Source organism: Phyllobates terribilis, unplaced genomic scaffold, assembly GCF_046119375.1.
Source record: "Phyllobates terribilis strain yellow unplaced genomic scaffold, ASM4611937v1 Scaffold_1049__1_contigs__length_452226, whole genome shotgun sequence".
Taxonomy (NCBI): domain Eukaryota; kingdom Metazoa; phylum Chordata; class Amphibia; order Anura; family Dendrobatidae; genus Phyllobates; species Phyllobates terribilis.
Window position 1 is genome coordinate 159,541 of NW_027363809.1, and position 19,770 is coordinate 179,310.

Sequence of the window (19,770 nt, forward strand, 5' to 3'; positions counted from 1 at the left end):
ATAAGCTGCACAATATAATTGACCTTTCAGTATATTGTTGCACACACACCATCTATTTAGCAAATGCCCTTGTTATCAACAGCAGCCTTTTAAACTCACCTGAGCTAACAGGTATGTGCGCTGGTTACTCTGCTGCGCTTAAAATTTCTTTTTTGGTTTGCTACAATGCCTTTTCTGAAACGTTGTCTCCTTCTGCTGGAACACTGACTTCTTTCATTTAATGCCTGCAGACTATAAAAGAGAACCCAACCCAAAAAGTTTGGTTGATTAGTCTGTGGCATTCTGTTAAACTGTTGCTTATGGCGGTCTCTGTGAGCTTCTCAGCGACATTCAGCCAGCCAGGTATCCTGCCTGCAGTAGATGGAATGTGGCAATGGAACGCTGGCTGCGCGTGTCATAATAGGCTCTGAGCCTTTATATACCTGTGCACAGCAGCAGCCACCTTCAGTCTGCTGCTGGACAGCCAGCAGCAGCAGCAGCAGCAGGAGAGGTATGTAATCAGGAGCCCTCCTGCTAAGGGTAGACAGCTGCTCGTTCCACCCCACCCCCCGCCTTAATTGGTTCTCCTCCCTTCCAACGGTGTTGAGGCGGGTGGGAACAGCAGGGGGTGAAGGTGCTGTGTTTAAAGAGGTGGAGTTATGCAGATCTAAAATGCGTGGATTGCAGCAGCAGCAAGCCGAAAAGTGCAGGCATGTAAGGGATCTAGAGGTTGACAACATGTCTTCTTAACGGGAGTCCAGGAGCTCATCTCCACAAATGGACTTTTTAGGATCCTTGGGTGGCTCCGTAGTTTGAAACAAATTCTGGTTATCGCTTCTCGGCCTTTTGGCTAAGATCAAGTGTAGTATCTGTTCTTATCAGTTTAATATCTGATACGTCCCCTATCTGGGGACCATATATTAAATGGATTTTTAGAACAGGGAGATGGAAAAAGAGCTTGCTCTGTCCACTCCACGCATTGACCTGGTATTGCAGTATCTCCAGGACCGGTGCACCCCTTCTTTAATGCAGTTTCTAAAATCAGAAAGAATTGAATTCAATGTTTTTTGTTCATTTTGCTTGTTTGTCGGATTTTGGGATGGACTCTTTGGCTCTGCTTTTCTTCTCCTCATTGGATTTTTCATGTTCAAAGTTGCAGAAGCCAGATTACAAGCTCATTTTGGTTCAACTTCAGCAACTGTGCATTGCATTGCCATGTAATGTGATGCAATGCTATCTTTCTAGCTCTCCCTTTTTACTTCCTTTTGGATAAACAGACATATTAGGCAAGCATTTTGGAGCTTTCACCTAAATAACTACAGGTGGTGAGATAAGCTGCACAATATAATTGACCTTTCAGTATATTGTTGCACACACACCATCTATTTAGCAAATGCCCTTGTTATCAACAGCAGCCTTTTAAACTCACCTGAGCTAACAGGTATGTGCGCTGGTTACTCTGCTGCGCTTAAAATTTCTTTTTTGGTTTGCTACAATGCCTTTTCTGAAACGTTGTCTCCTTCTGCTGGAACACTGACTTCTTTCATTTAATGCCTGCAGACTATAAAAGAGAACCCAACCCAAAAAGTTTGGTTGATTAGTCTGTGGCATTCTGTTAAACTGTTGCTTATGGCGGTCTCTGTGAGCTTCTCAGCGACATTCAGCCAGCCAGGTATCCTGCCTGCAGTAGATGGAATGTGGCAATGGAACGCTGGCTGCGCGTGTCATAATAGGCTCTGAGCCTTTATATACCTGTGCACAGCAGCAGCCACCTTCAGTCTGCTGCTGGACAGCCAGCAGCAGCAGCAGCAGGAGAGGTATGTAATCAGGAGCCCTCCTGCTAAGGGTAGACAGCTGCTCGTTCCACCCCACCCCCCGCCTTAATTGGTTCTCCTCCCTTCCAACGGTGTTGAGGCGGGTGGGAACAGCAGGGGGTGAAGGTGCTGTGTTTAAAGAGGTGGAGTTATGCAGATCTAAAACGCGTGGATTGCAGCAGCAGCAAGCCGAAAAGTGCAGGCATGTAAGGGATCTAGAGGTTGACAACATGTCTTCTTAACGGGAGTCCAGGAGCTCATCTCCACAAATGGACTTTTTAGGATCCTTGGGTGGCTCCGTAGTTTGAAACCAATTCTGGTTATCGCTTCTCGGCCTTTTGGCTAAGATCAAGTGTAGTATCTGTTCTTATCAGTTTAATATCTGATACGTCCCCTATCTGGGGACCATATATTAAATGGATTTTTAGAACAGGGAGATGGAAAAAGAGCTTGCTCTGTCCACTCCACGCATTGACCTGGTATTGCAGTATCTCCAGGACCGGTGCACCCCTTCTTTAATGCAGTTTCTAAAATCAGAAAGAATTGAATTCAATGTTTTTTGTTCATTTTGCTTGTTTGTCGGATTTTGGGATGGACTCTTTGGCTCTGCTTTTCTTCTCCTCATTGGATTTTTCATGTTCAAAGTTGCAGAAGCCAGATTACAAGCTCATTTTGGTTCAACTTCAGCAACTGTGCATTGCATTGCCATGTAATGTGATGCAATGCTATCTTTCTAGCTCTCCCTTTTTACTTCCTTTTGGATAAACAGACATATTAGGCAAGCATTTTGGAGCTTTCACCTAAATAACTACAGGTGGTGAGATAAGCTGCACAATATAATTGACCTTTCAGTATATTGTTGCACACACACCATCTATTTAGCAAATGCCCTTGTTATCAACAGCAGCCTTTTAAACTCACCTGAGCTAACAGGTATGTGCGCTGGTTACTCTGCTGCGCTTAAAATTTCTTTTTTGGTTTGCTACAATGCCTTTTCTGAAACGTTGTCTCCTTCTGCTGGAACACTGACTTCTTTCATTTAATGCCTGCAGACTATAAAAGAGAACCCAACCCAAAAAGTTTGGTTGATTAGTCTGTGGCATTCTGTTAAACTGTTGCTTATGGCGGTCTCTGTGAGCTTCTCAGCGACATTCAGCCAGCCAGGTATTCTGCCTGCAGTAGATGGAATGTGGCAATGGAACGCTGGCTGCGCGTGTCATAATAGGCTCTGAGCCTTTATATACCTGTGCACAGCAGCAGCCACCTTCAGTCTGCTGCTGGACAGCCAGCAGCAGCAGCAGCAGCAGGAGAGGTATGTAATCAGGAGCCCTCCTGCTAAGGGTAGACAGCTGCTCGTTCCACCCCACCCCCCGCCTTAATTGGTTCTCCTCCCTTCCAACGGTGTTGAGGCGGGTGGGAACAGCAGGGGGTGAAGGTGCTGTGTTTAAAGAGGTGGAGTTATGCAGATCTAAAACGCGTGGATTGCAGCAGCAGCAAGCCGAAAAGTGCAGGCATGTAAGGGATCTAGAGGTTGACAACATGTCTTCTTAACGGGAGTCCAGGAGCTCATCTCCACAAATGGACTTTTTAGGATCCTTGGGTGGCTCCGTAGTTTGAAACCAATTCTGGTTATCGCTTCTCGGCCTTTTGGCTAAGATCAAGTGTAGTATCTGTTCTTATCAGTTTAATATCTGATACGTCCCCTATCTGGGGACCATATATTAAATGGATTTTTAGAACAGGGAGATGGAAAAAGAGCTTGCTCTGTCCACTCCACGCATTGACCTGGTATTGCAGTATCTCCAGGACCGGTGCACCCCTTCTTTAATGCAGTTTCTAAAATCAGAAAGAATTGAATTCAATGTTTTTTGTTCATTTTGCTTGTTTGTCGGATTTTGGGATGGACTCTTTGGCTCTGCTTTTCTTATCCTCATTGGATTTTTCATGTTCAAAGTTGCAGAAGCCAGATTACAAGCTCATTTTGGTTCAACTTCAGCAACTGTGCATTGCATTGCCATGTAATGTGATGCAATGCTATCTTTCTAGCTCTCCCTTTTTACTTCCTTTTGGATAAACAGACATATTAGGCAAGCATTTTGGAGCTTTCACCTAAATAACTACAGGTGGTGAGATAAGCTGCACAATATAATTGACCTTTCAGTATATTGTTGCACACACACCATCTATTTAGCAAATGCCCTTGTTATCAACAGCAGCCTTTTAAACTCACCTGAGCTAACAGGTATGTGCGCTGGTTACTCTGCTGCGCTTAAAATTTCTTTTTTGGTTTGCTACAATGCCTTTTCTGAAACGTTGTCTCCTTCTGCTGGAACACTGACTTCTTTCATTTAATGCCTGCAGACTATAAAAGAGAACCCAACCCAAAAAGTTTGGTTGATTAGTCTGTGGCATTCTGTTAAACTGTTGCTTATGGCGGTCTCTGTGAGCTTCTCAGCGACATTCAGCCAGCCAGGTATCCTGCCTGCAGTAGATGGAATGTGGCAATGGAACGCTGGCTGCGCGTGTCATAATAGGCTCTGAGCCTTTATATACCTGTGCACAGCAGCAGCCACCTTCAGTCTGCTGCTGGACAGCCAGCAGCAGCAGCAGCAGCAGGAGAGGTATGTAATCAGGAGCCCTCCTGCTAAGGGTAGACAGCTGCTCGTTCCACCCCACCCCCCGCCTTAATTGGTTCTCCTCCCTTCCAACGGTGTTGAGGCGGGTGGGAACAGCAGGGGGTGAAGGTGCTGTGTTTAAAGAGGTGGAGTTATGCAGATCTAAAATGCGTGGATTGCAGCAGCAGCAAGCCGAAAAGTGCAGGCATGTAAGGGATCTAGAGGTTGACAACATGTCTTCTTAACGGGAGTCCAGGAGCTCATCTCCACAAATGGACTTTTTAGGATCCTTGGGTGGCTCCGTAGTTTGAAACAAATTCTGGTTATCGCTTCTCGGCCTTTTGGCTAAGATCAAGTGTAGTATCTGTTCTTATCAGTTTAATATCTGATACGTCCCCTATCTGGGGACCATATATTAAATGGATTTTTAGAACAGGGAGATGGAAAAAGAGCTTGCTCTGTCCACTCCACGCATTGACCTGGTATTGCAGTATCTCCAGGACCGGTGCACCCCTTCTTTAATGCAGTTTCTAAAATCAGAAAGAATTGAATTCAATGTTTTTTGTTCATTTTGCTTGTTTGTCGGATTTTGGGATGGACTCTTTGGCTCTGCTTTTCTTCTCCTCATTGGATTTTTCATGTTCAAAGTTGCAGAAGCCAGATTACAAGCTCATTTTGGTTCAACTTCAGCAACTGTGCATTGCATTGCCATGTAATGTGATGCAATGCTATCTTTCTAGCTCTCCCTTTTTACTTCCTTTTGGATAAACAGACATATTAGGCAAGCATTTTGGAGCTTTCACCTAAATAACTACAGGTGGTGAGATAAGCTGCACAATATAATTGACCTTTCAGTATATTGTTGCACACACACCATCTATTTAGCAAATGCCCTTGTTATCAACAGCAGCCTTTTAAACTCACCTGAGCTAACAGGTATGTGCGCTGGTTACTCTGCTGCGCTTAAAATTTCTTTTTTGGTTTGCTACAATGCCTTTTCTGAAACGTTGTCTCCTTCTGCTGGAACACTGACTTCTTTCATTTAATGCCTGCAGACTATAAAAGAGAACCCAACCCAAAAAGTTTGGTTGATTAGTCTGTGGCATTCTGTTAAACTGTTGCTTATGGCGGTCTCTGTGAGCTTCTCAGCGACATTCAGCCAGCCAGGTATCCTGCCTGCAGTAGATGGAATGTGGCAATGGAACGCTGGCTGCGCGTGTCATAATAGGCTCTGAGCCTTTATATACCTGTGCACAGCAGCAGCCACCTTCAGTCTGCTGCTGGACAGCCAGCAGCAGCAGCAGCAGGAGAGGTATGTAATCAGGAGCCCTCCTGCTAAGGGTAGACAGCTGCTCGTTCCACCCCACCCCCCGCCTTAATTGGTTCTCCTCCCTTCCAACGGTGTTGAGGCGGGTGGGAACAGCAGGGGGTGAAGGTGCTGTGTTTAAAGAGGTGGAGTTATGCAGATCTAAAACGCGTGGATTGCAGCAGCAGCAAGCCGAAAAGTGCAGGCATGTAAGGGATCTAGAGGTTGACAACATGTCTTCTTAACGGGAGTCCAGGAGCTCATCTCCACAAATGGACTTTTTAGGATCCTTGGGTGGCTCCGTAGTTTGAAACCAATTCTGGTTATCGCTTCTCGGCCTTTTGGCTAAGATCAAGTGTAGTATCTGTTCTTATCAGTTTAATATCTGATACGTCCCCTATCTGGGGACCATATATTAAATGGATTTTTAGAACAGGGAGATGGAAAAAGAGCTTGCTCTGTCCACTCCACGCATTGACCTGGTATTGCAGTATCTCCAGGACCGGTGCACCCCTTCTTTAATGCAGTTTCTAAAATCAGAAAGAATTGAATTCAATGTTTTTTGTTCATTTTGCTTGTTTGTCGGATTTTGGGATGGACTCTTTGGCTCTGCTTTTCTTCTCCTCATTGGATTTTTCATGTTCAAAGTTGCAGAAGCCAAATTACAAGCTCATTTTGGTTCAACTTCAGCAACTGTGCATTGCATTGCCATGTAATGTGATGCAATGCTATCTTTCTAGCTCTCCCTTTTTACTTCCTTTTGGATAAACAGACATATTAGGCAAGCATTTTGGAGCTTTCACCTAAATAACTACAGGTGGTGAGATAAGCTGCACAATATAATTGACCTTTCAGTATATTGTTGCACACACACCATCTATTTAGCAAATGCCCTTGTTATCAACAGCAGCCTTTTAAACTCACCTGAGCTAACAGGTATGTGCGCTGGTTACTCTGCTGCGCTTAAAATTTCTTTTTTGGTTTGCTACAATGCCTTTTCTGAAACGTTGTCTCCTTCTGCTGGAACACTGACTTCTTTCATTTAATGCCTGCAGACTATAAAAGAGAACCCAACCCAAAAAGTTTGGTTGATTAGTCTGTGGCATTCTGTTAAACTGTTGCTTATGGCGGTCTCTGTGAGCTTCTCAGCGACATTCAGCCAGCCAGGTATCCTGCCTGCAGTAGATGGAATGTGGCAATGGAACGCTGGCTGCGCGTGTCATAATAGGCTCTGAGCCTTTATATACCTGTGCACAGCAGCAGCCACCTTCAGTCTGCTGCTGGACAGCCAGCAGCAGCAGCAGCAGCAGGAGAGGTATGTAATCAGGAGCCCTCCTGCTAAGGGTAGACAGCTGCTCGTTCCACCCCACCCCCCGCCTTAATTGGTTCTCCTCCCTTCCAACGGTGTTGAGGCGGGTGGGAACAGCAGGGGGTGAAGGTGCTGTGTTTAAAGAGGTGGATTTATGCAGATCTAAAACGCGTGGATTGCAGCAGCAGCAAGCCGAAAAGTGCAGGCATGTAAGGGATCTAGAGGTTGACAACATGTCTTCTTAACGGGAGTCCAGGAGCTCATCTCCACAAATGGACTTTTTAGGATCCTTGGGTGGCTCCGTAGTTTGAAACCAATTCTGGTTATCGCTTCTCGGCCTTTTGGCTAAGATCAAGTGTAGTATCTGTTCTTATCAGTTTAATATCTGATACGTCCCCTATCTGGGGACCATATATTAAATGGATTTTTAGAACAGGGAGATGGAAAAAGAGCTTGCTCTGTCCACTCCACGCATTGACCTGGTATTGCAGTATCTCCAGGACCGGTGCACCCCTTCTTTAATGCAGTTTCTAAAATCAGAAAGAATTGAATTCAATGTTTTTTGTTCATTTTGCTTGTTTGTCGGATTTTGGGATGGACTCTTTGGCTCTGCTTTTCTTCTCCTCATTGGATTTTTCATGTTCAAAGTTGCAGAAGCCAGATTACAAGCTCATTTTGGTTCAACTTCAGCAACTGTGCATTGCATTGCCATGTAATGTGATGCAATGCTATCTTTCTAGCTCTCCCTTTTTACTTCCTTTTGGATAAACAGACATATTAGGCAAGCATTTTGGAGCTTTCACCTAAATAACTACAGGTGGTGAGATAAGCTGCACAATATAATTGACCTTTCAGTATATTGTTGCACACACACCATCTATTTAGCAAATGCCCTTGTTATCAACAGCAGCCTTTTAAACTCACCTGAGCTAACAGGTATGTGCGCTGGTTACTCTGCTGCGCTTAAAATTTCTTTTTTGGTTTGCTACAATGCCTTTTCTGAAACGTTGTCTCCTTCTGCTGGAACACTGACTTCTTTCATTTAATGCCTGCAGACTATAAAAGAGAACCCAACCCAAAAAGTTTGGTTGATTAGTCTGTGGCATTCTGTTAAACTGTTGCTTATGGCGGTCTCTGTGAGCTTCTCAGCGACATTCAGCCAGCCAGGTATCCTGCCTGCAGTAGATGGAATGTGGCAATGGAACGCTGGCTGCGCGTGTCATAATAGGCTCTGAGCCTTTATATACCTGTGCACAGCAGCAGCCACCTTCAGTCTGCTGCTGGACAGCCAGCAGCAGCAGCAGCAGCAGGAGAGGTATGTAATCAGGAGCCCTCCTGCTAAGGGTAGACAGCTGCTCGTTCCACCCCACCCCCCGCCTTAATTGGTTCTCCTCCCTTCCAACGGTGTTGAGGCGGGTGGGAACAGCAGGGGGTGAAGGTGCTGTGTTTAAAGAGGTGGAGTTATGCAGATCTAAAACGCGTGGATTGCAGCAGCAGCAAGCCGAAAAGTGCAGGCATGTAAGGGATCTAGAGGTTGACAACATGTCTTCTTAACGGGAGTCCAGGAGCTCATCTCCACAAATGGACTTTTCAGGATCCTTGGGTGGCTCCGTAGTTTGAAACCAATTCTGGTTATCGCTTCTCGGCCTTTTGGCTAAGATCAAGTGTAGTATCTGTTCTTATCAGTTTAATATCTGATACGTCCCCTATCTGGGGACCATATATTAAATGGATTTTTAGAACAGGGAGATGGAAAAAGAGCTTGCTCTGTCCACTCCACGCATTGACCTGGTATTGCAGTATCTCCAGGACCGGTGCACCCCTTCTTTAATGCAGTTTCTAAAATCAGAAAGAATTGAATTCAATGTTTTTTGTTCATTTTGCTTGTTTGTCGGATTTTGGGATGGACTCTTTGGCTCTGCTTTTCTTCTCCTCATTGGATTTTTCATGTTCAAAGTTGCAGAAGCCAGATTACAAGCTCATTTTGGTTCAACTTCAGCAACTGTGCATTGCATTGCCATGTAATGTGATGCAATGCTATCTTTCTAGCTCTCCCTTTTTACTTCCTTTTGGATAAACAGACATATTAGGCAAGCATTTTGGAGCTTTCACCTAAATAACTACAGGTGGTGAGATAAGCTGCACAATATAATTGACCTTTCAGTATATTGTTGCACAAACACCATCTATTTAGCAAATGCCCTTGTTATCAACAGCAGCCTTTTAAACTCACCTGAGCTAACAGGTATGTGCGCTGGTTACTCTGCTGCGCTTAAAATTTCTTTTTTGGTTTGCTACAATGCCTTTTCTGAAACGTTGTCTCCTTCTGCTGGAACACTGACTTCTTTCATTTAATGCCTGCAGACTATAAAAGAGAACCCAACCCAAAAAGTTTGGTTGATTAGTCTGTGGCATTCTGTTAAACTGTTGCTTATGGCGGTCTCTGTGAGCTTCTCAGCGACATTCAGCCAGCCAGGTATCCTGCCTGCAGTAGATGGAATGTGGCAATGGAACGCTGGCTGCGCGTGTCATAATAGGCTCTGAGCCTTTATATACCTGTGCACAGCAGCAGCCACCTTCAGTCTGCTGCTGGACAGCCAGCAGCAGCAGCAGCAGGAGAGGTATGTAATCAGGAGCCCTCCTGCTAAGGGTAGACAGCTGCTCGTTCCACCCCACCCCCCGCCTTAATTGGTTCTCCTCCCTTCCAACGGTGTTGAGGCGGGTGGGAACAGCAGGGGGTGAAGGTGCTGTGTTTAAAGAGGTGGAGTTATGCAGATCTAAAACGCGTGGATTGCAGCAGCAGCAAGCCGAAAAGTGCAGGCATGTAAGGGATCTAGAGGTTGACAACATGTCTTCTTAACGGGAGTCCAGGAGCTCATCTCCACAAATGGACTTTTTAGGATCCTTGGGTGGCTCCGTAGTTTGAAACCAATTCTGGTTATCGCTTCTCGGCCTTTTGGCTAAGATCAAGTGTAGTATCTGTTCTTATCAGTTTAATATCTGATACGTCCCCTATCTGGGGACCATATATTAAATGGATTTTTAGAACAGGGAGATGGAAAAAGAGCTTGCTCTGTCCACTCCACGCATTGACCTGGTATTGCAGTATCTCCAGGACCGGTGCACCCCTTCTTTAATGCAGTTTCTAAAATCAGAAAGAATTGAATTCAATGTTTTTTGTTCATTTTGCTTGTTTGTCGGATTTTGGGATGGACTCTTTGGCTCTGCTTTTCTTCTCCTCATTGGATTTTTCATGTTCAAAGTTGCAGAAGCCAGATTACAAGCTCATTTTGGTTCAACTTCAGCAACTGTGCATTGCATTGCCATGTAATGTGATGCAATGCTATCTTTCTAGCTCTCCCTTTTTACTTCCTTTTGGATAAACAGACATATTAGGCAAGCATTTTGGAGCTTTCACCTAAATAACTACAGGTGGTGAGATAAGCTGCACAATATAATTGACCTTTCAGTATATTGTTGCACACACACCATCTATTTAGCAAATGCCCTTGTTATCAACAGCAGCCTTTTAAACTCACCTGAGCTAACAGGTATGTGCGCTGGTTACTCTGCTGCGCTTAAAATTTCTTTTTTGGTTTGCTACAATGCCTTTTCTGAAACGTTGTCTCCTTCTGCTGGAACACTGACTTCTTTCATTTAATGCCTGCAGACTATAAAAGAGAACCCAACCCAAAAAGTTTGGTTGATTAGTCTGTGGCATTCTGTTAAACTGTTGCTTATGGCGGTCTCTGTGAGCTTCTCAGCGACATTCAGCCAGCCAGGTATCCTGCCTGCAGTAGATGGAATGTGGCAATGGAACGCTGGCTGCGCGTGTCATAATAGGCTCTGAGCCTTTATATACCTGTGCACAGCAGCAGCCACCTTCAGTCTGCTGCTGGACAGCCAGCAGCAGCAGCAGCAGCAGGAGAGGTATGTAATCAGGAGCCCTCCTGCTAAGGGTAGACAGCTGCTCGTTCCACCCCACCCCCCGCCTTAATTGGTTCTCCTCTCTTCCAACGGTGTTGAGGCGGGTGGGAACAGCAGGGGGTGAAGGTGCTGTGTTTAAAGAGGTGGAGTTATGCAGATCTAAAACGCGTGGATTGCAGCAGCAGCAAGCCGAAAAGTGCAGGCATGTAAGGGATCTAGAGGTTGACAACATGTCTTCTTAACGGGAGTCCAGGAGCTCATCTCCACAAATGGACTTTTCAGGATCCTTGGGTGGCTCCGTAGTTTGAAACCAATTCTGGTTATCGCTTCTCGGCCTTTTGGCTAAGATCAAGTGTAGTATCTGTTCTTATCAGTTTAATATCTGATACGTCCCCTATCTGGGGACCATATATTAAATGGATTTTTAGAACAGGGAGATGGAAAAAGAGCTTGCTCTGTCCACTCCACGCATTGACCTGGTATTGCAGTATCTCCAGGACCGGTGCACCCCTTCTTTAATGCAGTTTCTAAAATCAGAAAGAATTGAATTCAATGTTTTTTGTTCATTTTGCTTGTTTGTCGGATTTTGGGATGGACTCTTTGGCTCTGCTTTTCTTCTCCTCATTGGATTTTTCATGTTCAAAGTTGCAGAAGCCAGATTACAAGCTCATTTTGGTTCAACTTCAGCAACTGTGCATTGCATTGCCATGTAATGTGATGCAATGCTATCTTTCTAGCTCTCCCTTTTTACTTCCTTTTGGATAAACAGACATATTAGGCAAGCATTTTGGAGCTTTCACCTAAATAACTACAGGTGGTGAGATAAGCTGCACAATATAATTGACCTTTCAGTATATTGTTGCACACACACCATCTATTTAGCAAATGCCCTTGTTATCAACAGCAGCCTTTTAAACTCACCTGAGCTAACAGGTATGTGCGCTGGTTACTCTGCTGCGCTTAAAATTTCTTTTTTGGTTTGCTACAATGCCTTTTCTGAAACGTTGTCTCCTTCTGCTGGAACACTGACTTCTTTCATTTAATGCCTGCAGACTATAAAAGAGAACCCAACCCAAAAAGTTTGGTTGATTAGTCTGTGGCATTCTGTTAAACTGTTGCTTATGGCGGTCTCTGTGAGCTTCTCAGCGACATTCAGCCAGCCAGGTATCCTGCCTGCAGTAGATGGAATGTGGCAATGGAACGCTGGCTGCGCGTGTCATAATAGGCTCTGAGCCTTTATATACCTGTGCACAGCAGCAGCCACCTTCAGTCTGCTGCTGGACAGCCAGCAGCAGCAGCAGCAGGAGAGGTATGTAATCAGGAGCCCTCCTGCTAAGGGTAGACAGCTGCTCGTTCCACCCCACCCCCCGCCTTAATTGGTTCTCCTCCCTTCCAACGGTGTTGAGGCGGGTGGGAACAGCAGGGGGTGAAGGTGCTGTGTTTAAAGAGGTGGAGTTATGCAGATCTAAAACGCGTGGATTGCAGCAGCAGCAAGCCGAAAAGTGCAGGCATGTAAGGGATCTAGAGGTTGACAACATGTCTTCTTAACGGGAGTCCAGGAGCTCATCTCCACAAATGGACTTTTTAGGATCCTTGGGTGGCTCCGTAGTTTGAAACCAATTCTGGTTATCGCTTCTCGGCCTTTTGGCTAAGATCAAGTGTAGTATCTGTTCTTATCAGTTTAATATCTGATACGTCCCCTATCTGGGGACCATATATTAAATGGATTTTTAGAACAGGGAGATGGAAAAAGAGCTTGCTCTGTCCACTCCACGCATTGACCTGGTATTGCAGTATCTCCAGGACCGGTGCACCCCTTCTTTAATGCAGTTTCTAAAATCAGAAAGAATTGAATTCAATGTTTTTTGTTCATTTTGCTTGTTTGTCGGATTTTGGGATGGACTCTTTGGCTCTGCTTTTCTTCTCCTCATTGGATTTTTCATGTTCAAAGTTGCAGAAGCCAGATTACAAGCTCATTTTGGTTCAACTTCAGCAACTGTGCATTGCATTGCCATGTAATGTGATGCAATGCTATCTTTCTAGCTCTCCCTTTTTACTTCCTTTTGGATAAACAGACATATTAGGCAAGCATTTTGGAGCTTTCACCTAAATAACTACAGGTGGTGAGATAAGCTGCACAATATAATTGACCTTTCAGTATATTGTTGCACACACACCATCTATTTAGCAAATGCCCTTGTTATCAACAGCAGCCTTTTAAACTCACCTGAGCTAACAGGTATGTGCGCTGGTTACTCTGCTGCGCTTAAAATTTCTTTTTTGGTTTGCTACAATGCCTTTTCTGAAACGTTGTCTCCTTCTGCTGGAACACTGACTTCTTTCATTTAATGCCTGCAGACTATAAAAGAGAACCCAACCCAAAAAGTTTGGTTGATTAGTCTGTGGCATTCTGTTAAACTGTTGCTTATGGCGGTCTCTGTGAGCTTCTCAGCGACATTCAGCCAGCCAGGTATCCTGCCTGCAGTAGATGGAATGTGGCAATGGAACGCTGGCTGCGCGTGTCATAATAGGCTCTGAGCCTTTATATACCTGTGCACAGCAGCAGCCACCTTCAGTCTGCTGCTGGACAGCCAGCAGCAGCAGCAGCAGCAGGAGAGGTATGTAATCAGGAGCCCTCCTGCTAAGGGTAGACAGCTGCTCGTTCCACCCCACCCCCCGCCTTAATTGGTTCTCCTCCCTTCCAACGGTGTTGAGGCGGGTGGGAACAGCAGGGGGTGAAGGTGCTGTGTTTAAAGAGGTGGAGTTATGCAGATCTAAAACGCGTGGATTGCAGCAGCAGCAAGCCGAAAAGTGCAGGCATGTAAGGGATCTAGAGGTTGACAACATGTCTTCTTAACGGGAGTCCAGGAGCTCATCTCCACAAATGGACTTTTTAGGATCCTTGGGTGGCTCCGTAGTTTGAAACCAATTCTGGTTATCGCTTCTCGGCCTTTTGGCTAAGATCAAGTGTAGTATCTGTTCTTATCAGTTTAATATCTGATACGTCCCCTATCTGGGGACCATATATTAAATGGATTTTTAGAACAGGGAGATGGAAAAAGAGCTTGCTCTGTCCACTCCACGCATTGACCTGGTATTGCAGTATCTCCAGGACCGGTGCACCCCTTCTTTAATGCAGTTTCTAAAATCAGAAAGAATTGAATTCAATGTTTTTTGTTCATTTTGCTTGTTTGTCGGATTTTGGGATGGACTCTTTGGCTCTGCTTTTCTTCTCCTCATTGGATTTTTCATGTTCAAAGTTGCAGAAGCCAGATTACAAGCTCATTTTGGTTCAACTTCAGCAACTGTGCATTGCATTGCCATGTAATGTGATGCAATGCTATCTTTCTAGCTCTCCCTTTTTACTTCCTTTTGGATAAACAGACATATTAGGCAAGCATTTTGGAGCTTTCACCTAAATAACTACAGGTGGTGAGATAAGCTGCACAATATAATTGACCTTTCAGTATATTGTTGCACACACACCATCTATTTAGCAAATGCCCTTGTTATCAACAGCAGCCTTTTAAACTCACCTGAGCTAACAGGTATGTGCGCTGGTTACTCTGCTGCGCTTAAAATTTCTTTTTTGGTTTGCTACAATGCCTTTTCTGAAACGTTGTCTCCTTCTGCTGGAACACTGACTTCTTTCATTTAATGCCTGCAGACTATAAAAGAGAACCCAACCCAAAAAGTTTGGTTGATTAGTCTGTGGCATTCTGTTAAACTGTTGCTTATGGCGGTCTCTGTGAGCTTCTCAGCGACATTCAGCCAGCCAGGTATCCTGCCTGCAGTAGATGGAATGTGGCAATGGAACGCTGGCTGCGCGTGTCATAATAGGCTCTGAGCCTTTATATACCTGTGCACAGCAGCAGCCACCTTCAGTCTGCTGCTGGACAGCCAGCAGCAGCAGCAGCAGGAGAGGTATGTAATCAGGAGCCCTCCTGCTAAGGGTAGACAGCTGCTCGTTCCACCCCACCCCCCGCCTTAATTGGTTCTCCTCCCTTCCAACGGTGTTGAGGCGGGTGGGAACAGCAGGGGGTGAAGGTGCTGTGTTTAAAGAGGTGGAGTTATGCAGATCTAAAACGCGTGGATTGCAGCAGCAGCAAGCCGAAAAGTGCAGGCATGTAAGGGATCTAGAGGTTGACAACATGTCTTCTTAACGGGAGTCCAGGAGCTCATCTCCACAAATGGACTTTTTAGGATCCTTGGGTGGCTCCGTAGTTTGAAACCAATTCTGGTTATCGCTTCTCGGCCTTTTGGCTAAGATCAAGTGTAGTATCTGTTCTTATCAGTTTAATATCTGATACGTCCCCTATCTGGGGACCATATATTAAATGGATTTTTAGAACAGGGAGATGGAAAAAGAGCTTGCTCTGTCCACTCCACGCATTGACCTGGTATTGCAGTATCTCCAGGACCGGTGCACCCCTTCTTTAATGCAGTTTCTAAAATCAGAAAGAATTGAATTCAATGTTTTTTGTTCATTTTGCTTGTTTGTCGGATTTTGGGATGGACTCTTTGGCTCTGCTTTTCTTCTCCTCATTGGATTTTTCATGTTCAAAGTTGCAGAAGCCAGATTACAAGCTCATTTTGGTTCAACTTCAGCAACTGTGCATTGCATTGCCATGTAATGTGATGCAATGCTATCTTTCTAGCTCTCCCTTTTTACTTCCTTTTGGATAAACAGACATATTAGGCAAGCATTTTGGAGCTTTCACCTAAATAACTACAGGTGGTGAGATAAGCTGCACAATATAATTGACCTTTCAGTATATTGTTGCACACACACCATCTATTTAGCAAATGCCCTTGTTATCAACAGCAGCCTTTTAAACTCACCTGAGCTAACAGGTATGTGCGCTGGTTACTCTGCTGCGCTTAAAATTTCTTTTTTGGTTTGCTACAATGCCTTTTCTGAAACGTTGTCTCCTTCTGCTGGAACACTGACTTCTTTCATTTAATGCCTGCAGACTATAAAAGAGAACCCAACCCAAAAAGTTTGGTTGATTAGTCTGTGGCATTCTGTTAAACTGTTGCTTATGGCGGTCTCTGTGAGCTTCTCAGCGACATTCAGCCAGCCAGGTATCCTGCCTGCAGTAGATGGAATGTGGCAATGGAACGCTGGCTGCGCGTGTCATAATAGGCTCTGAGCCTTTATATACCTGTGCACAGCAGCAGCCACCTTCAGTCTGCTGCTGGACAGCCAGCAGCAGCAGCAGCAGGAGAGGTATGTAATCAGGAGCCCTCCTGCTAAGGGTAGACAGCTGCTCGTTCCACCCCACCCCCCGCCTTAATTGGTTCTCCTCCCTTCCAACGGTGTTGAGGCGGGTGGGAACAGCAGGGGGTGAAGGTGCTGTGTTTAAAGAGGTGGAGTTATGCAGATCTAAAACGCGTGGATTGCAGCAGCAGCAAGCCGAAAAGTGCAGGCATGTAAGGGATCTAGAGGTTGACAACATGTCTTCTTAACGGGAGTCCAGGAGCTCATCTCCACAAATGGACTTTTTAGGATCCTTGGGTGGCTCCGTAGTTTGAAACCAATTCTGGTTATCGCTTCTCGGCCTTTTGGCTAAGATCAAGTGTAGTATCTGTTCTTATCAGTTTAATATCTGATACGTCCCCTATCTGGGGACCATATATTAAATGGATTTTTAGAACAGGGAGATGGAAAAAGAGCTTGCTCTGTCCACTCCACGCATTGACCTGGTATTGCAGTATCTCCAGGACCGGTGCACCCCTTCTTTAATGCAGTTTCTAAAATCAGAAAGAATTGAATTCAATGTTTTTTGTTCATTTTGCTTGTTTTTCGGATTTTGGGATGGACTCTTTGGCTCTGCTTTTCTTCTCCTTATTGGATTTTTCATGTTCAAAGTTGCAGAAGCCAGATTACAAGCTCATTTTGGTTCAACTTCAGCAACTGTGCATTGCATTGCCATGTAATGTGATGCAATGCTATCTTTCTAGCTCTCCCTTTTTACTTCCTTTTGGATAAACAGACATATTAGGCAAGCATTTTGGAGCTTTCACCTAAATAACTACAGGTGGTGAGATAAGCTGCACAATATAATTGACCTTTCAGTATATTGTTGCACACACACCATCTATTTAGCAAATGCCCTTGTTATCAACAGCAGCCTTTTAAACTCACCTGAGCTAACAGGTATGTGCGCTGGTTACTCTGCTGCGCTTAAAATTTCTTTTTTGGTTTGCTACAATGCCTTTTCTGAAACGTTGTCTCCTTCTGCTGGAACACTGACTTCTTTCATTTAATGCCTGCAGACTATAAAAGAGAACCCAACCCAAAAAGTTTGGTTGATTAGTCTGTGGCATTCTGTTAAACTGTTGCTTATGGCGGTCTCTGTGAGCTTCTCAGCGACATTCAGCCAGCCAGGTATCCTGCCTGCAGTAGATGGAATGTGGCAATGGAACGCTGGCTGCGCGTGTCATAATAGGCTCTGAGCCTTTATATACCTGTGCACAGCAGCAGCCACCTTCAGTCTGCTGCTGGACAGCCAGCAGCAGCAGCAGCAGGAGAGGTATGTAATCAGGAGCCCTCCTGCTAAGGGTAGACAGCTGCTCGTTCCACCCCACCCCCCGCCTTAATTGGTTCTCCTCCCTTCCAACGGTGTTGAGGCGGGTGGGAACAGCAGGGGGTGAAGGTGCTGTGTTTAAAGAGGTGGAGTTATGCAGATCTAAAACGCGTGGATTGCAGCAGCAGCAAGCCGAAAAGTGCAGGCATGTAAGGGATCTAGAGGTTGACAACATGTCTTCTTAACGGGAGTCCAGGAGCTCATCTCAACAAATGGACTGTTTAGGATCCTTGGGTGGCTCCGTAGTTTGAAACCAATTCTGGTTATCGCTTCTCGGCCTTTTGGCTAAGATCAAGTGTAGTATCTGTTCTTATCAGTTTAATATCTGATACGTCCCCTATCTGGGGACCATATATTAAATGGATTTTTAGAACAGGGAGATGGAAAAAGAGCTTGCTCTGTCCACTCCACGCATTGACCTGGTATTGCAGTATCTCCAGGACCGGTGCACCCCTTCTTTAATGCAGTTTCTAAAATCAGAAAGAATTGAATTCAATGTTTTTTGTTCATTTTGCTTGTTTGTCGGATTTTGGGATGGACTCTTTGGCTCTGCTTTTCTTCTCCTCATTGGATTTTTCATGTTCAAAGTTGCAGAAGCCAGATTACAAGCTCATTTTGGTTCAACTTCAGCAACTGTGCATTGCATTGCCATGTAATGTGATGCAATGCTATCTTTCTAGCTCTCCCTTTTTACTTCCTTTTGGATAAACAGACATATTAGGCAAGCATTTTGGAGCTTTCACCTAAATAACTACAGGTGGTGAGATAAGCTGCACAATATAATTGACCTTTCAGTATATTGTTGCACACACACCATCTATTTAGCAAATGCCCTTGTTATCAACAGCAGCCTTTTAAACTCACCTGAGCTAACAGGTATGTGCACTGGTTACTCTGCTGCGCTTAAAATTTCTTTTTTGGTTTGCTACAATGCCTTTTCTGAAACGTTGTCTCCTTCTGCTGGAACACTGACTTCTTTCATTTAATGCCTGCAGACTATAAAAGAGAACCCAACCCAAAAAGTTTGGTTGATTAGTCTGTGGCATTCTGTTAAACTGTTGCTTATGGCGGTCTCTGTGAGCTTCTCAGCGACATTCAGCCAGCCAGGTATCCTGCCTGCAGTAGATGGAATGTGGCAATGGAACGCTGGCTGCGCGTGTCATAATAGGCTCTGAGCCTTTATATACCTGTGCACAGCAGCAGCCACCTTCAGTCTGCTGCTGGACAGCCAGCAGCAGCAGCAGCAGGAGAGGTATGTAATCAGGAGCCCTCCTGCTAAGGGTAGACAGCTGCTCGTTCCACCCCACCCCCCGCCTTAATTGGTTCTCCTCCCTTCCAACGGTGTTGAGGCGGGTGGGAACAGCAGGGGGTGAAGGTGCTGTGTTTAAAGAGGTGGAGTTATGCAGATCTAAAACGCGTGGATTGCAGCAGCAGCAAGCCGAAAAGTGCAGGCATGTAAGGGATCTAGAGGTTGACAACATGTCTTCTTAACGGGAGTCCAGGAGCTCATCTCCACAAATGGACTTTTTAGGATCCTTGGGTGGCTCCGTAGTTTGAAACCAATTCTGGTTATCGCTTCTCGGCCTTTTGGCTAAGATCAAGTGTAGTATCTTTCGAAAAGGCGGTTTTGGATGTTGGCCGCCCTAGTAGATTGATACATTATGCACACTGGGGTTTAGGCGCTTGTTAGTACGCCAGGTGGCTAATATAGTCATATGGTGGAAAGCATGGCCCCCCAGGATCGACGCCATTGGGCCGGGGAAGATCGAAAGCCCGAAGTGTGAAGTGCCCCAGGAGTGGTGACCCTGGGGTGCCTTAACTCACTGGGATTGGGAACCCCACTTGAGTTTATGGCACATTTGCACAAGCACTTCAAATTTTCTTTCTTCGCACACACCCTTATTACGGGCCTTCTGGCCTTAGGATGGGGAATTTTTCAATTCCCGGTCGAAGGTCCGGGCAGTATTATACTGTGAAACCTTCACTATTTATTTAATTTCTTTGTCACTGTGTGTCCACTTATTCACGTGTGTCACGTCCTACTAGGATTTTGTCGGGATGCGGTTCCCTTACGGGTTCCTCTCTTGGCAGGTCTAGGGGGGGAGTGTGTGGCCATCAGGTTCCGCTCCCCCCTGAACCCCCCTGGCTCTCCTCTTTCGGGAGGAGAGCGTTGTTGGCTCCCCTCTTCCGGGAGGGGAGCACAGTCTTTGGCTCCCAGTGCCTTGCTCGG

The 19,770-nt window shown here is 45.3% G+C and overlaps 14 non-coding genes and 1 pseudogene across 14 annotated transcripts; all 15 read left to right on the forward strand.

The window, feature by feature from the left end:
- Positions 1-809: 809 nt before the first annotated feature.
- Positions 810-1,000, forward strand: LOC141242536 (U2 spliceosomal RNA). Its single transcript, XR_012306941.1, has one exon. It is a non-coding gene; the product is annotated as a U2 spliceosomal RNA (small nuclear RNA).
- Positions 1,001-2,115: 1,115 nt separating this feature from the next.
- On the forward strand, positions 2,116-2,306 carry LOC141242537 (U2 spliceosomal RNA). Its single transcript, XR_012306942.1, has one exon. It is a non-coding gene; the product is annotated as a U2 spliceosomal RNA (small nuclear RNA).
- Positions 2,307-3,424: 1,118 nt separating this feature from the next.
- LOC141242538 (U2 spliceosomal RNA) lies at positions 3,425-3,615 on the forward strand. Its single transcript, XR_012306943.1, has one exon. It is a non-coding gene; the product is annotated as a U2 spliceosomal RNA (small nuclear RNA).
- Positions 3,616-4,733: 1,118 nt separating this feature from the next.
- On the forward strand, positions 4,734-4,924 carry LOC141242539 (U2 spliceosomal RNA). Its single transcript, XR_012306944.1, has one exon. It is a non-coding gene; the product is annotated as a U2 spliceosomal RNA (small nuclear RNA).
- Positions 4,925-6,039: 1,115 nt separating this feature from the next.
- Positions 6,040-6,230, forward strand: LOC141242541 (U2 spliceosomal RNA). Its single transcript, XR_012306946.1, has one exon. It is a non-coding gene; the product is annotated as a U2 spliceosomal RNA (small nuclear RNA).
- Positions 6,231-7,348: 1,118 nt separating this feature from the next.
- On the forward strand, positions 7,349-7,539 carry LOC141242542 (U2 spliceosomal RNA). Its single transcript, XR_012306947.1, has one exon. It is a non-coding gene; the product is annotated as a U2 spliceosomal RNA (small nuclear RNA).
- A 1,118-nt stretch (positions 7,540-8,657) lies between these two features.
- LOC141242543 (U2 spliceosomal RNA) lies at positions 8,658-8,848 on the forward strand. Its single transcript, XR_012306948.1, has one exon. It is a non-coding gene; the product is annotated as a U2 spliceosomal RNA (small nuclear RNA).
- A 1,115-nt stretch (positions 8,849-9,963) lies between these two features.
- LOC141242544 (U2 spliceosomal RNA) lies at positions 9,964-10,154 on the forward strand. Its single transcript, XR_012306949.1, has one exon. It is a non-coding gene; the product is annotated as a U2 spliceosomal RNA (small nuclear RNA).
- Positions 10,155-11,272: 1,118 nt separating this feature from the next.
- LOC141242545 (U2 spliceosomal RNA) lies at positions 11,273-11,463 on the forward strand. The gene has a single exon (XR_012306950.1). It is a non-coding gene; the product is annotated as a U2 spliceosomal RNA (small nuclear RNA).
- Positions 11,464-12,578: 1,115 nt separating this feature from the next.
- LOC141242546 (U2 spliceosomal RNA) lies at positions 12,579-12,769 on the forward strand. Its single transcript, XR_012306951.1, has one exon. It is a non-coding gene; the product is annotated as a U2 spliceosomal RNA (small nuclear RNA).
- Positions 12,770-13,887: 1,118 nt separating this feature from the next.
- LOC141242547 (U2 spliceosomal RNA) lies at positions 13,888-14,078 on the forward strand. Its single transcript, XR_012306952.1, has one exon. It is a non-coding gene; the product is annotated as a U2 spliceosomal RNA (small nuclear RNA).
- A 1,115-nt stretch (positions 14,079-15,193) lies between these two features.
- On the forward strand, positions 15,194-15,384 carry LOC141242548 (U2 spliceosomal RNA). The gene has a single exon (XR_012306953.1). It is a non-coding gene; the product is annotated as a U2 spliceosomal RNA (small nuclear RNA).
- Positions 15,385-16,499: 1,115 nt separating this feature from the next.
- LOC141242550 (U2 spliceosomal RNA) lies at positions 16,500-16,690 on the forward strand. Its single transcript, XR_012306954.1, has one exon. It is a non-coding gene; the product is annotated as a U2 spliceosomal RNA (small nuclear RNA).
- Positions 16,691-17,805: 1,115 nt separating this feature from the next.
- Positions 17,806-17,996, forward strand: LOC141242551 (U2 spliceosomal RNA). The gene has a single exon (XR_012306955.1). It is a non-coding gene; the product is annotated as a U2 spliceosomal RNA (small nuclear RNA).
- A 1,115-nt stretch (positions 17,997-19,111) lies between these two features.
- Positions 19,112-19,203, forward strand: LOC141242743 (U2 spliceosomal RNA; annotated as a pseudogene).
- The last annotated feature ends 567 nt before the right edge of the window (positions 19,204-19,770 follow it).